Source organism: Pelodiscus sinensis, chromosome 8 (genome assembly GCF_049634645.1).
Source record: "Pelodiscus sinensis isolate JC-2024 chromosome 8, ASM4963464v1, whole genome shotgun sequence".
NCBI lineage: Eukaryota > Metazoa > Chordata > Testudines > Trionychidae > Pelodiscus > Pelodiscus sinensis.
In genome coordinates, this window is record NC_134718.1 from 6,362,861 (window position 1) to 6,377,705 (window position 14,845).

At 49.4% G+C, this 14,845-nt stretch overlaps 1 long non-coding RNA gene across 1 annotated transcript in view; it reads right to left on the reverse strand.

The window, feature by feature from the left end:
* Positions 1-1,859: 1,859 nt before the first annotated feature.
* The window catches only part of LOC112544969 (uncharacterized), a 54,079-nt gene continuing 41,093 nt past the window's right edge, over positions 1,860-14,845 (reverse strand). The window contains exons 2-3 of the long non-coding RNA XR_012905531.1: positions 6,418-6,608; positions 1,860-3,818 (exon numbers count right to left, since the gene is read on the reverse strand). This is a non-coding gene — a long non-coding RNA (uncharacterized LOC112544969). The remainder of the gene's footprint in view (positions 3,819-6,417; positions 6,609-14,845) is intronic.

A 14,845-nucleotide genomic window follows, 5' to 3' on the forward strand; every position in this document is an offset into this window, starting at 1 on the left:
CACCTCACAAATTGTGGTAGTGGTTGCGGGCTGGGTCGTGTTCCCTGGAAAGGGCGGGGCCTCAGGCAGAGGGGGTGGAGCCTCCGATGGAAGGGGCTGTTCCCTCTAGGTGCCACGTGCCTCTGGTGGGGGGAGGAGATTTTGCACACTCCCCCCACCCCCAGGCCAATCACGACCTGGTGAGTGCACGAAGCCATTCGCTGGTCAAAACAGCTGGTGGCTCCTTCTAGGTGCCACACGCCCTGGCAAGGGGAGGGAGCTGCCAGCTGCTTTGAATGGCGAATGACTTCATTCTGTCCCCTCCCCCGGATCTCGATTGGCCTGGGGGTGGGTGTGCAGCAAGGTGGGCCGGATCTTGCCCACCCCTGATCTACATGCAGTAGCTCCTCCCACTTTGACACCCCCGTTTCGGTGCCACCAGCGATGGGGTTTCGTCTGACATTCTAGGCGGGCCAAAAAAGACGGGGGGAGGGGCCAAGCCCGGTGCCTCTGCATGTGAATAACGAACCAGAAGGGTTAGAAGAGTTACCCAACCAACCAGCCCGTCTCAAACTAGGCTCATGCCCCACAGCGTGCAGGGTCCTCGCTGTGCATGGGGCTGGTACATTTTTGTAGTCCGTTGCTTGACCACCCTTTGGTTCTCCGTGAAACAGATCCACGGGACCACACAGCCGACCTCTGGCAGGTTTATGGCGCTCAGCCAACAACAGGATCACACAGGAAAGTCCGTGATACCAGTGTCCAAGGAGCGTTCTTACGTTCCTCTTACAGAAAAGGTGGGCTGTCAAAATGACACCCCAACCTAGCTTATGCCCTACCTGGTTACCAATGTAAGGTACTGTTCACATCACCTGAAATTAGATGGAACCCATCAGCAGCCTACCTTGTTTTTTGGGTGCCATTGTGTTCCCCTTGTATGTGTGTTTGGAAGAATGAAGGAACCTCCTCGTCTGTATTAGGGTAGGACAGTCACATGTCTTGTCCTGTTCCTTAGGGACAGGCGAGGACTGCTAGGCCCAGCAGAATTTTTGGTGGTGACCAGAATGGGTCCAAGTCCTGTCCACGCCCCACCAGCCTGAGGTTCTGGGAGTTTGGGTGGGTGAGGGAGGTGGGCTCTGGGAAGGGGGCTTGGGGTACAGTTTGGGTGTTGGGTGCAGGCAGAGCCAGTCTTAGGAGCAGGCGAGCTGGGCAGTTGTCCAGGGCCGCGATTTTCAAGGGGCCATCGACAGAGATGGTCTTGTCCCTTATTTTTTTCTTAAACCATCTGGCAACCCTACGGGTGAGCCAGGCAGTCGCCCAGGGGTGCCAATTGGTTAGGACTGGCCCTGGGCACAGGCTCTGGGCTGGGGCAGGAGACAGGGGTAGAGGAGGGTGTTTGGGGTGCAGACTCTGGGAAGGAGTTTGGTTGCGGGGTACAGGTGGTAGTCTGGGCCGGGGGTGGGAGTGCAGGAGAGGCTGAGGGGTGTAGTGCTTACCTGGGGCGGCTCCTGCAGTGACCCACACCCCCCTCTGACCAGAGGACAGGGGGTTGGGGGCGGGGCTCCATGCACCACCTCTGCAGCTCCCATTGGCTGCGGGGAAACTTGGGACGGGGGCAGGGTGTGGAGACACACACAGCTTCCCCACACTTATATTAATACGACGCCTAACGTGTACGTATGGGCTAACGACTTACCAGCGCGTTCACGGTTAACTCTCCAGAGGGAAGACTCCAAATACCGAGACAACCTGGAATTCGAGGCGTCCAGGTTTTCTCGTTATTGCTTTGCCATCTGCTGATCTGCCTTGGGGGAGGCGGGCTGTCTGTCCGTCCGTGTGCTGTCACTGCTTGGTGCGTTCTCAAAATAGCACGCTGGGAACAGGCTAGCGGCGATGTTAATAAAAGCACACGGCTGCATCTCAGGCTCTGCTTTGGAAATGCCCCCTAAGGAAGTGCCCTGGCTCCTTTCCAATTGTTTCCCTCATTAATACGGAGGAAGAAAGAGAAGACTATTACTAGAAATTGCAATATGCCAAGTGCACAGTGCGTTGTGCCCGTCGGCAGTTGCCACACCATTCGTGGCATGAACGTCTGTGGATTTCAATTTAATAGCCTGGCCAAAGAGAGAAGAAGCCATAAAACACCCTTGCAAAACACTTGTGTAAACACGACTTTATTTGATTCAACTGAAAACATATTTTGACTCGTCATTAGACAAACAAAGACTAAGAGCGGGTTATATGTTGATTAAGCTGAGAGTCATTCAAAGAGCCAAGAGAACATCTGCTGGCTTGAAGATCTAACTGCTGAAGAGAAATAAAATGTTGTTGCGGGTTGATTTTGGAACCCATCGGTCATTATCTAAGGGGTTTGTGATTGTGACTTTGCTTCAGACCATGGCTATTAAGATCTTCAGGGCAGCAGTAGGAATAGAACTATGATCCTCCTACTTCTAAAGTGCAGACCTCTGCCAACTGAACAAACGGAGAACTCCCACTAGCAGTTAGCAGTATAGGGCCTATGAAACACAGCTGAGCACTTCTGATAGCATCCGCTAAAGGGCAGTGGTTCACATACAAACTGGTCAATTCATTACAATGGCCACTTGCTCTATAGTCAAACTATGCCACACAGGTCAATTTTTTCTTGCAAAATGCTTGAGATTCCTGTTTAGGCTAAAAATTTCACTGGCTGCAATTCAGAAGAAGCGGATGAAATTTTTCAACCAAAAAATAATTTCAGTGAAACTCTCAGCTATGGTGGTACCGACATATTTAGCAAATCCATGTCTTTTTCACCAAACTGCTTAACAAAATCCTCCAGGAATCCCAACCCGCACCCACCGAAAAACCAAAACATGTTTTGTCATTTTCAGAATGAAACATTTTAGTTTCTCTAAGCGACAGATGGTTCAAAATGTCTTCTTTTAATCATTTCTAAACCATTTCAAGGAAGAAATGAAGTCAAAACAAAGCATTTTCATTTGGATCAAAGGACACATTAGGTTCAACCCCCAACTGATTTACTTTTATTTTTAGAGTCATCAACAATTATGAATGTTTCTGGTTTGGGTCAAATCTGACACAAGTTTTTCCCCAACTTTTCAACATTGCCAATGAATTGAAAAATCCACGATTTGCCTTGCTCGCCTCAAAAGCGACACCAGGCAAGTCTAATTTCATTGCCTCTGAGATCTCCCGGGAACACCACTTTTCGGTGACGCCTGTTTGGAAGTAAACCCAACAAAGATGCTTATCCAATGGGAGCTACATACATGTTCCACCTCCGAGGACTTGTTCAGCGTCTCACAGCCCAGCCCCCGAGTGCTGTCTGGCAAAAACTTTGCACGCCCCAGAAAAATGTATGAAACAAGCATTCTGGCTGAGTTGCCTCGTGCGCTTCATTGCAGCTTCTTTTGGCCAAGCGAGCCGTGATGTCTCCATGCTGCCTGCTCTGATTTGCACCTCATACGTCACCCACGACTGTCAACACATCCGCCATAATCAACAGACTAATGAAACGTACAGACAGTATATCAGCATCTCCTTATATATGCGTTATGGGACTCTCAAACAACACGCTCCGTGGGAGCATATAAAACGTTTCCTGCTAGTCCAAGCGTCTCCACACCTCTTTGATTCAAGTTGTATGGCTGCAAATCAAGACCCGCCGCCCTCCTGAGTTTTAGTATTATTATTTGTCTCAGGGCGGAGGTCAGGGCCTGTTGTGCTGGGCAGGGAGCAGACGCACGAGATCTGTTTACGCTGCAGTAAAATACCCGCAGCATAGATGTTCAAACTGGAGCCCGGCGCTTCCGTCGACACTGCAATTTTGAGCCCTGCAACATGAGCCCTGCAAGTTAGTGGATCCAGTCTCGGTTGCCATGTGAGATGTGTCCTAGTGAGAGACGAGCAATGTTCCCTCTTCCCCCCCCCCCATCCATGTGTTGAATAAATTTTATTATATGCACTGAGGCATGTGTGATGTGCACCACCCATAGAAACACATGCTGACAGCTGTGGGTGCTCTGAGAATCAGATAGGCAGCACTGAAATCGCTCCTCGGTGGCCGCCAAAGAGCTCAGCTTGCAAGGAACATTGGAGACAGGCCCTGTCCCAAAGAGCTTACAATCTGAACAGACCTAGTGGGACAAGGGGGGCAGAGGCTCATAGAGGTAAAGTGCTTTGCTCATGGTCATTGGCAGCCCCAAGCTTAGAGCCCCTGGTGTCCCGACACCCACGACCATCCCTCTGCAGCCTAGCAGCACCATGTCACAGTCAGGTCATCTGCCCCGTACGCTGGACCAAATTGGATCTCTTTCAGGGCTAGCTCCTCCCCACTGAATCGAAACCGTCTGGAGGAACGTGTCAAGAGCCAGCCATGACAGAGTCCGGTGTCCAGCCGATGTCCGAGTCACTACAAAGCTCTGGGTGTGTGTTGGGACCCAGCACCTTTGGATTTCTTCCGTCGGCTCCATGTTTTCTCCAGATAGCTAGGAAAAACTGGCCTGATCCAACCCTCTCCCCTGCCTTGGGCCAATCGTGGCTCCAAATCCAAAATTCATGACTCCGAATTTACCATCTTTTAGGGACTAGCTCCAACCCCCCTTCGAGCAGGGAAAGCAACAAGCTCAACGTTCTCCTGTCTGAGTGACACCGGAGCGAATTAGGTCATGGGAGTTAAGCTGCAGCACGGCTCCTTCCTTGCAATGCAAGGCCCTATCTAGCAAGGTGCCAAGCACTCAGGCCCTGTCTGTACTTATCATGCTGGAGAGCGATCTTCTGGTGTTTGATTTAGCAGGTCTAGGTAGGACCCTCTAAATCAAATGCCGAATGTGCCCCCAGTCAGCGCCGGTACTCCTTGATTCATGGGGAATAAGGGAAGTCCAAGGAAGCATTTCCCCCTTCAACCTCCCACTGTGGAGATGGCACCAAACTCGGCTTAAGATACCTCAGCTCCTGTTACATTATTAAAATAACTGGAGTTGTTAGCTTAGGCTGATCTTCCGGGTCTAGTACAGAATCATGGACTCATAACACACTAGAACAGGAAGGGACCTCGAGAGATCATCAAGTCCAGTCCCCCGCCCTCACGGCAGGACCAAGCACTATCTAAATCATCGAACATCTAAATCATCAAAAGCCTTTTAAGACTGCACTTGAAAGAGAATCCTCTGAACTGTTATTTATGCTTAAATTCAACACTTTACACCTGAGTCTGAATAAACAATCTAATTATCTTACCCATTACAAAGATAGCTTCCCCAATTATCACCTCTAATATCATTAGCTCACAGACATTTACCTCCCCCCGCATCCTCCTTCTGTTCTGAAATTTGATTTGTCCTTTTTATATGGATTCACTTTTTTCGATTGTATCCCTTTGGTATATATGGCCGTGCCAATTTTCTTCCACTATTTGATCTGAGGAAGTGGGTCTGGCCCACGAAAGCTTGTCACCTAATAAACCATCTTGTTAGTCTTTAAAGTGCTGCATAGTCCTGTATTTTGTTTCATCTAAATCAGTGTTTCCTAATTGGTGCTCCTTGGAACCCGCGAAGCGAAAGTAAGGGTTCCACGAGAACTCGGCACTCCCCAACCCCCTCTTAAAGAGACAGAGCCTTTTTTTGCTCGACAAATTGCATGGCGGGTCTTTTTTTTTTTTCAAGCTGAAAAGGGTTCTGTGGCCAAATAGAATTGATAAACACTGATCTAGCTCATCCCTAACAGATGTCTGTCCAATCTGCTCTTCAATATCTCCAGGGATGGAGATTCCACAACCTCCCTAGGCAATTCATTCCCATGTTTAACCACCCTGACAGTTAGGGATTTTTTTCTAACGTCCAACCTAAACCTCCTTTACTGCAGTTTAAGCCCATCACATCTTATCCTACCATCAGACGTCAAGGAGAACAATTTTTCTCCCTCCTTCTTGTAACAACCTTTTAGGTACTTGAAAACAGCTCTTATGTCTCTTCTCAGTCTTCTCTTTTCTAAACTAAACAAACCTACTTCTTTCAGTCTTCGCTTATAGCTCATGATTTCTAGGCCTTTCATCATTTTTGTTGCTTTTCCCTGGACCTTCTCCAACTTCTCCACCTTATTCTTGAAACGTGGTGCCCAGAACTGGACACAACACTCCAGCTGAGGCCCGATCCACACAGAGCAGAGGGGAAGAATGACTTCTCATGTCTTGCTCACCACGCTCCTGTTCATGCAGCCCAGAATCACGTTGGCTTTTTTTTTTTTGCATTGACCTGGCTTCAGTAGGATTTAAGGGCCAGCAGCCTCTTGCAGGACAGAGCTGCAAGGGAGAGGAAGAGGTGGCTTTGCACAACCCTGTGGCTTCCCCAGCATCTCCTCTCCTGGGGCGAGAGGGGACAGACTCTGGAGCAGGCCTGGCCCTCAGGAGCGATATGTAAACTTCATTGCACTCACGTGTCCGACCCAATAGAACTGAAGCGGCTGCCAGATGTCCTCGTTGGCCACTGATCCTTCACCGGCCAGTCACAGGCAGGGCTGTTGCAAAAAGGGAATTTCCACGGCTTGCATTCCTTTCCCCGTCCCGGCCCACACGCTCTCGCTCCTGGGGGAACTGTGGTTAGGCCAAAGAGTTCAGAAAGAGTTTTCTAATGGGAGACAAATGAAACAATGACATCAAAATAAACAAAGTCAGAACGGGCTGGGTCACCCGTAGAATTTGTGGGGCCCTACGCGATCCCCCCCATCTACCCACCCCACATGACTTGTTCCATGCACCCCCCGCCCCCGCACTGTGTTCTCCACACCCCCTCCCCATAGCACCTCCCCTGGGACAGTCCAGCAGGGAAGAGGTTAAATGCCTGGCTGCGGCCTGGGAGTTAAAACCCCTCCAGCGAGGGAGAGAGGAGCCCAGCTCCGGATGCCTAAGAGTAGGAAGAACAGGAGGCAGTAACATGGGTGGTGGGTGAAGGTAGGGCTGGGGAGGTGACCCCCGGCTCCGCCCCCAAGACCTCCCCCTCTGCCCAGGCCCCGCCCCCAGCACCTCAGGCAAGTGGGGTGGTGCAGCCACAGCCCAGAGCACAGGGAGGGCGGGTGCTCGGGGGAGCAACTTTCTGCCTCCTCCAGTAGGCCTACAGCAGGGGTTCTGGGGATGGAATGTGGGCGGGGCAATGCCTTCCCTTGCCTACCGCACCTGCCACTCATGGGCGGTAACCAAGTAGGTAACTCCTCCCCCCCAGCGTTCGTGTGCTCACATCACTATAATTTGGGACAGCAGGTAAAAGCAGGTCGGCTCCTACATGACCCACTCTTACCTGCTGTTTCGATGGTGTCCCAAAATTTTAAGTACCCATATGTGCCGGAATCGTCCCGAACATGTGGGGCTCCCCACACACCAGCCTCCCTTCAGGGCAGGGAGAAAAAAACAAAGCATTGCATGTATGGAACACATCTGGGAAATTCCCCTGCCCTCCAGGCATTATTCCTCTCTCTCAGATGGGGGAAACTGAGGCGCAGAGCAGCGCCTTCCCCAGGACCGCACTACAAAACCTGTGGCAGGGCCAGAAGAGACTGAAACGTGACACCTCCATCAGTGCCTTCGCCTGTGCTCCCTATTCCTCTTTTAAACGAAGTCGAGGGCTGGTTTCACAGAGGTCAATGAAAGGACGCAGTTTAGTTTAGATGAGAGGGTTGATTCATACAGAAACTTATTCATGGGCTATTGCTTTCTCTTTCCCATCAGAACGAACACGGAGGGGCTGTCAAAGGCAAGCCATTTCAAGTGCATGAAAGGCAGTCCTCCTTCTAGCCCGTGTGTTACAAACAAGCGCTGGAGGCTTTTGACGCAGGCGATGGGGCAAACAATAAAACGAGCGGCCAACTCATTCTGCCGGGACCCCCCCACTCTCACTGTGCTGTTGTTCTGTGGATGTTAACTGGGCAGATCGCGCAGTGAGATTCAACAAAGGAATCACTACTTCTATGATCTGGTATACTTAGGGGTACTTTCCACCTCCAGCGGCTCGGGCCCAGAATCTGAAGCTATAGGAGCTGAGATAAAAGACAGCCTTTCCCTCCCTCCCATGCTGCACATGCTCTAGGACACAACACCTACAATGGTTCTTTACAGACTGCAGCATAAATGACCAGGTGCATTGTGGGAGGATCTCATAGGCCAGTGATGGAGAGCGGCTGCTACTCTAGAAGGCTGTTTGCATATAAATAGTCTGTGCATAAATTTAAGCAGGAAAATTAGAAGTTTCTAACCACCAGAGGTCAGAAGTTCTGGAACAGCCTCTGAGAGGAGACCAATAGCCTAACTAGTATTAAGATGGAGTTTGATAAGCATATTAATAATGGGATTATGTAATAAGGTTGCTGGCGATGTTCCCTCAAATCTTTTCCATCCAAGTGCGGAATAAATTTTATATCTATTGAGGCATGTGTGAATGTGCACCATCCATAGAAACACACACACCCAGCCAGCTGTGGGAGTTTGGCTAATCAGCTGGGCAGCATTTGAATCTCCTCTGCGCGGCCGCAAAAGCGCACGGCTTACCAAGAACACTCGTCGGAAATAGCGAGGGTCTGAACTCTTTGACTGCCAGCCCAAGTCTTATGTTGCTGTGCTCATTTTGACAGGCAGGGTAGGTGTTTCCCATGAACTTTTCCCAGACCACCCCCTGAGTAGGGAGGAGACCTTTGGCCAAAAATATCTCCCTGTTTTCCTGGAGCAGGGTCTGGGTTGGGATTTAGGGAGGTCCATAATAAAATCAAGTTAATAATAATGATAATTTGTATTGCCTTATCCAGACCTTCCCCCCCCCCCCCCCCCCACACACACACAAAATACTCTAATTCATCTTCCACAGCCTCCTGTCGGGTGAGTGGTTTTTCCATAGGGTGGCCTAACGTCCTGTTTTTAACGGGACAGTCCCATATTTAAGGTGTCCTGCAGATGTCCTGACTTTTCCATAAAAATAGGCAAATATTTTCTGCCACCTTCGCCCGGCCTCCAGCCATGCTGGCACATTCTGCTGCTGTCTGGAACAGTAGCCATTCACCCACCAGCAGTGTGTAGGGGAGTCCCAGTGGGTCCAGATAATGGGGGTGTCTCAAACCTGGTGGCAAGGAGAAGCTGCAGGGCTTGGGACCAGGCTGCTCCCTTTGCCCGTCTGTCAGTACCTCCCCATTGCATGAAGGCACTGGTGGACGATAGGGCCCGTGGGCCATAAGTTCTCCACCCTGATCTAATCAACCTCTTACGGCCCCGATCATAGTTCCCTGTAGGCTGAGCACTTGGGCGGAACAGAGCACCTACAACCGCCAGCATGTGTTCCTACGGGTGGTGCACATCTGCTCACGCATGGGTGCATGCCACAAAATTTATTCCACACATGGGTGGAAAAATTGAGAGGGAATTTTAGCCTGAATCTATATGAAATGAAGAGAGGGTGTTTGGAGAGCGTCACACTGCCCGGAGTGGCTCACGACCATCAGAAACAGACACCTCAAAGTGTGTTCTATAATTAGATTTCACGTAGACAGACTGGACTTGGTGAAAAATGGTCACTTGCATCAACAATCACACCCCACTCACACTGAATTAGTCACGTCCTTCCCGGGATCAATTGGTACCTTCGCTCTTACACCAAAGACAGCACCGGTAGCCAATTCAGCAATGAACTCGAAGGGTTGTTCAATAGGAAAGAAAAAGAAGAGAGTTATTTACAGGCGAAAGCAAGCCAACCCTCCCCACACACACACATACACACATGAGTTACTGGCTTACTGCCAAGAGTGACAGTGTTGCAGTGACCTGTCAATCCCAGGGCAGATGCGAGTGACAGCCCTGGGGGTTTTCAAGCTACAGTTTGGTGTCTCTGGCCCTTCAGAATCCAAACAGCCAATAGATGCAGTTTCTTCTTGTCAGGGATTTTTGTTCCCCACCTCCAGAGTTCGAGATCCTAGAACACCAGGGCTGGAAGAGACCTCAGGAGTCATCGAGTCCAGCCCCCTGCCCAAAGCAGGACCCACCCCAACTTAATCAACCCAGCCAGGGCTTTGTCAAGCCAGGACTTCGAAACTTTTAGGGACGGAGATTCCACCCCTCCCTAGGGAACCCATCCCAGCGCTTCCCCACCCGCCTAGCGAAATAGTTTGTCCTAATATCCAACATGGACCTCCCCCACTGCAACTTGAGACCATTGCTCCTCGTTCTGTCACCTGCCACCACTGAGAACAGCCTCTCTCCATCCTGAGATGATGCGATAAGTCCACACGCAGGTCTCCTTTTCGTCAGGGCAAGAAGGGATGGGGGGCAGGCTTGCGAGCAATTTTGTCCTCTGATGCTCCATAATGGTTTGTCTGGTGTCTATGGGCCTTCTTGTGTTGGCCAGGAGATAACACCTCCTGGTAGCTCACACTTGGTACCGCCTGGCTCATCACTGTGGGGGTGAACAGTTTTCAAGCACACACTTAACTATTGCCTCGCGACATAGGACGTGGATATTGTACGTGAGAGTCGTGCCTGGGAACACCGTGCAGGCGTCTCCCAGAGTCCAAATTCATTCTTCCCAGACTAACGCCTATTTTGAGTAAACCTAACACTCCAGTGGCCTGATCTGGCTAGGAAATTGTACATAGCGACGGCCTGCGTCTGGCCTGCCAGCATCACAAAGGGGACCGAGTATTTGCTTCTCAGATTGCTGACCCGGTGCAAAAAAGTTTGGGTAGGTGGCTGTCTGGCTGCGTTCACCTGAATTGATATTTTCCCGCTGCTCCGTTTGATGTGGGGACGACATTCAGGAGGCCTCAGGCTGACTAGCGTGTGAGTAGGTGACTTTTTTATTACTGAAATCAGACTCAAGCGGTCAGGTTTGCCTCTCCAACCCCCAGATGTTATTCCAAAATGACTGGCTTCCATGTTACCCCAAAACATCTGTCAATGGAGCTGAAAGCTACATGCGTCCCCTATCGTGAATCGCTCCTGCGCCTGACCACACTCATTTTGCCACACACGGCAACCACAAGCAACGTCCTTCAATGTAAAATCATTGATTTCTCGTCTCACCAGAGCTTCCACTTTTCTAGCCCGGCCCTACCGAACAGGCACTGGGTCCCCTCAAAACAGCCGGTCACCACCGTTAAATGCAAGTCTCATTAAATGGGAGCAATTTGATAAAAATGTTCTTGCACAAGAAAAAAAAATGTTTTGTCAAGTCCCTGGCAAAGCTTCATGCTAGCCCGACAGGATCCTGGCCCGAGCCCAAATGCTCAGCAGACGTTTCCTTCAGACGGCGCTGGGTGCGGAAAACAAGCGGTCCTGCCCCGTGGATATTTTAGGCAGACAGGCCCGAGACAACACAACCACACGGGAATCTGGGGACCAGGGTAGACTCTCCTGTTATCTTCAGACACGCCTCCTCCCCAGGTCCGGAGGAGGCCAGGGTCTGAGGTTAGCGCAGGGGAATGCTTGTAAACATGAGCCCCGTTAACGCACAGCATTGTTTACATTCAGCAGCTCATTCACGAAACGGCCCAGCTGCCAAAACGTTCCGTTTTTTGATTAGGGACGGGGAAGGCCATGGGCCTAAGACTCAAGGGGCCCAAATTAGTTTTGATAGATTAGAAACAAGAGGACTCACCCCCGGATGGTATTAAAGAACCTTTTATTATGGGGAGGGCAGCCTTTTCGTGGCTTACGGCACTGGACTCTCTCTCTCTGCACCAACCAAAAAGCTGCCAGTCATACCATCTGCAGGGCCTCTCCGTCCCGTTGGCATGACACCAGGGTAGCACTGACCAGATCCTGCCAAGTGCTGTGCGCCCTCAGCTCATCTCCTAGTCAGATACGTTCGTTCTCCATTTAATTTCTTTTACATTACTAGGTGCTCTAAGAGCTGCTCTCTTTTGCTAGCAGGCTATTAGATTGCTGTCTGGTCAGTCTGCTCAAGTGGAGGCACATGTGCACCCACCGAGGGACGACATTCCCTATACATGTTTCCATTTGTGTGCAGAATAAATTTTGTTATGTGCGCCGATGCATGCATAGATGTGCACCACCAACATATACCCAGTTTGGTGGGTGCTCTTCTAATCATCTGGGCAGCATCCTGGGTGGCCACCCACATGCTCAGCTGACAGGGCACACTGCAGAGGAGTGTGAAATACAAGGCTCAATTCCAGAGTGTAAAGCAGGCAAGTCACCCCCTGGCATGACTTCTGGAGAAAGCTCTATTTATTGTTCTGCTGGGGCCTACTCCCTTGCTGGCTCGGGCAGGGGGCAGAATGCCAGGGGAAGGCGTTTGAGCCATCTCTGGATTGCAACCCTTTTATCCGTGGACACAGATGCGGCTCCATCACGATGGAGAAAGGTATCCCCGCATGGTACTCAGCAACCAAAGGCCATAACATCTGCCAGTGAATCCTGCCCATGCACCCTTCTCCCATGCCACTGGATGACAGTCGCAGATGAGCAGTGAGGTAGCGGCTCACAGATGTCTATGTGCAGAGATGCTAAAGTCGGAGGGGACTCTTTCGCTAAAAGGCTTCTTCCTCGTTGAAAGAGGAAGACCAATTGCACAAAAACCCCTCTGTTCTTTCGATTCTCTTGTGTAAAAACGCGCTTGAGGTGTGGACGCTCTATGAGTTTTGTGGGAAAACGGCTGTTTTTCTGCAAAAACTCTGAAGTGTAGACATAGCTTGAGAATCAGAGTAATCTTGACCCATCACACTGCATACACAAACCCAGATTGATGGCAGTCATGGTCAATACAATCTACTATTCACATCTGATTAGGCCAACAAATAGCAAATAGCAAATCAGAGGTGAAGAAAAGTTTGCTTCTCTTTGGATCTCTAAATCAAGATAATGTTTAAAAGGGGAGTTAAATGGAAAATATCTGGAAAGCAGGAAATGTTCAAAGCAACCCCAGTGTTCCCCTAAATCTAACTCTTGTTTTTTGTACTCATCAATGAGATTTCTGAGTTAATATTTCAGGGTTTGTCCCCTAGATGCCACAAATCAGTAGAGAATCCAATTTTGCCCTGAGACAGACACATGTGGGATCTACACATATTCATCTCCAGGCAAAATTTGGCTCACAAATACATATAAGTAAGCCTAAGAGATTAAGCAAATCCCAATACCCCTGCACATGTTTCAGAGGAAGAATAAAGTTCTTTGCATGTTGGAACTATAATAAATTCCCTTTCCAAGGAGATAGACACTTTCTAAATACCTGTGACAGATGGAAAGGAAGGAATGTGCAGCTGTGGTCAAGTGGCAAACAAGATGTTAGGGTACATGACAAATGGAGAATAATACAGAGAACATCTAGGCCATCAAATAAATCAATGATATGGCCTCATCTGGAATATTATGTGAACGGCTGGTCTCTGCTTCTCTCGAAGGATACTGAAGAACTAGAGAGAAGAGAGGGCAATGGAGAGGAGCAATGAGAATGATCAAGACCCTGGAAAAACTCTCCTAAGAGGAGAAGCTGGAAAGATAGAGGCTGTCACCTTAGAAAGGAGACCCATAAGAGGGGACACTTTTATGAAAGGATATAAAATAATGACCGGGGCAGAGTGAGTCACTAAGGAGAACAGAAGCGCCGAGACTCCTAAGAAAAGATGAATGGGGCATTCCACCACATTACAAGGTGAGAAATTCAAAACCAAGACAAGGAAACACTTTTTCACACAATTGATAAATAAACTGAGGAACTCACTGCTACAGGATACCACCAAGGCCAAGAACTTAGAATCATAAGATCATAGAATACTAGAACTGGAAGAGACCGCGAGAGGTCATCAAGTCCAGTCCCCTGCCCTCATGGCAGGACCAAGCATGGTCTATATCATCCCTGACAGGTGTCTGTCCAACCTGCTCTTACACATCTCCAGTGATGGTGATTTCACAAACCCGCTGGGCAATTTATTCCAGTGTTTCACCACCCTGACAGGTAGGAAGTTTTTCCTAATGCCCAACCTAAACCTCCCTTGCTGCAATTTAAGCCCATTGCTTCTTGTCCTGTCATCAAAGGCCAAGTAGAACAATTTCCCCCCCTCCTCCCTGTAACACCCTTTTAGATACCTGAAAACCGCTATCAAGCCCCCTCTCAGTCTTCTCTTTCCAAACTAAACAAGCCCAGTTCCTTCAGCCTCACCTCATAGCTCATGTTCTCTAGACCTTTCATCATTTTTGTTGCTCTTCTCTGGACCTTCTCCAGTTTCTCCACATCTTTCCTGAAATGTGGTGCACAGAACAGGGCACAACACTCCAATTGAGGCCTAATCAGCGCAGAGTCGAGCAGAAAAATGACTCCTTGTGTCTTGCTCGCAACACTCCTGTTAATGCAGCCCAGAATCATGTTTGCTTCTTTTGCAACAGCGTCACACTGTTGACTCATATGTAGCTTGTGTTCCACTCTGACCCCTAGGTCCCTTTCTGCAGGACTCCTTCCTAGGCGGTCGCTTCCCATTCTGTCTGTGTGACACGGATTGTTCCCTCCTAGGAGGAGCACTTTGCATTTGTCCTTATTGAATTCCATCCTATTTGCCTCAGACCATTTCTCTAGTTTGTCCAAATCATTTTGAATTACGATCCATCCTCCAAAGCTCTTCCAACCCCTCCCAGCTTGGAATCATCTGCAAACTTAATAATTGTACTCTCGATGCCATCATCTAAATCGTTGATTAAGATATTGAACAAAACTCGTCCTAAAACAGACCCCTGCGGAACCCCACTTGTTTTGCTTTTCCAGCATGATTGTGAACTGTTAATAACTACTCTCTGAGAATGGATATCCAGCCAGTTATATGTACCCACCTTATAGTAACCCCTAGTGTATTGATAAGAAGGTCATGCAAGACCGTATCA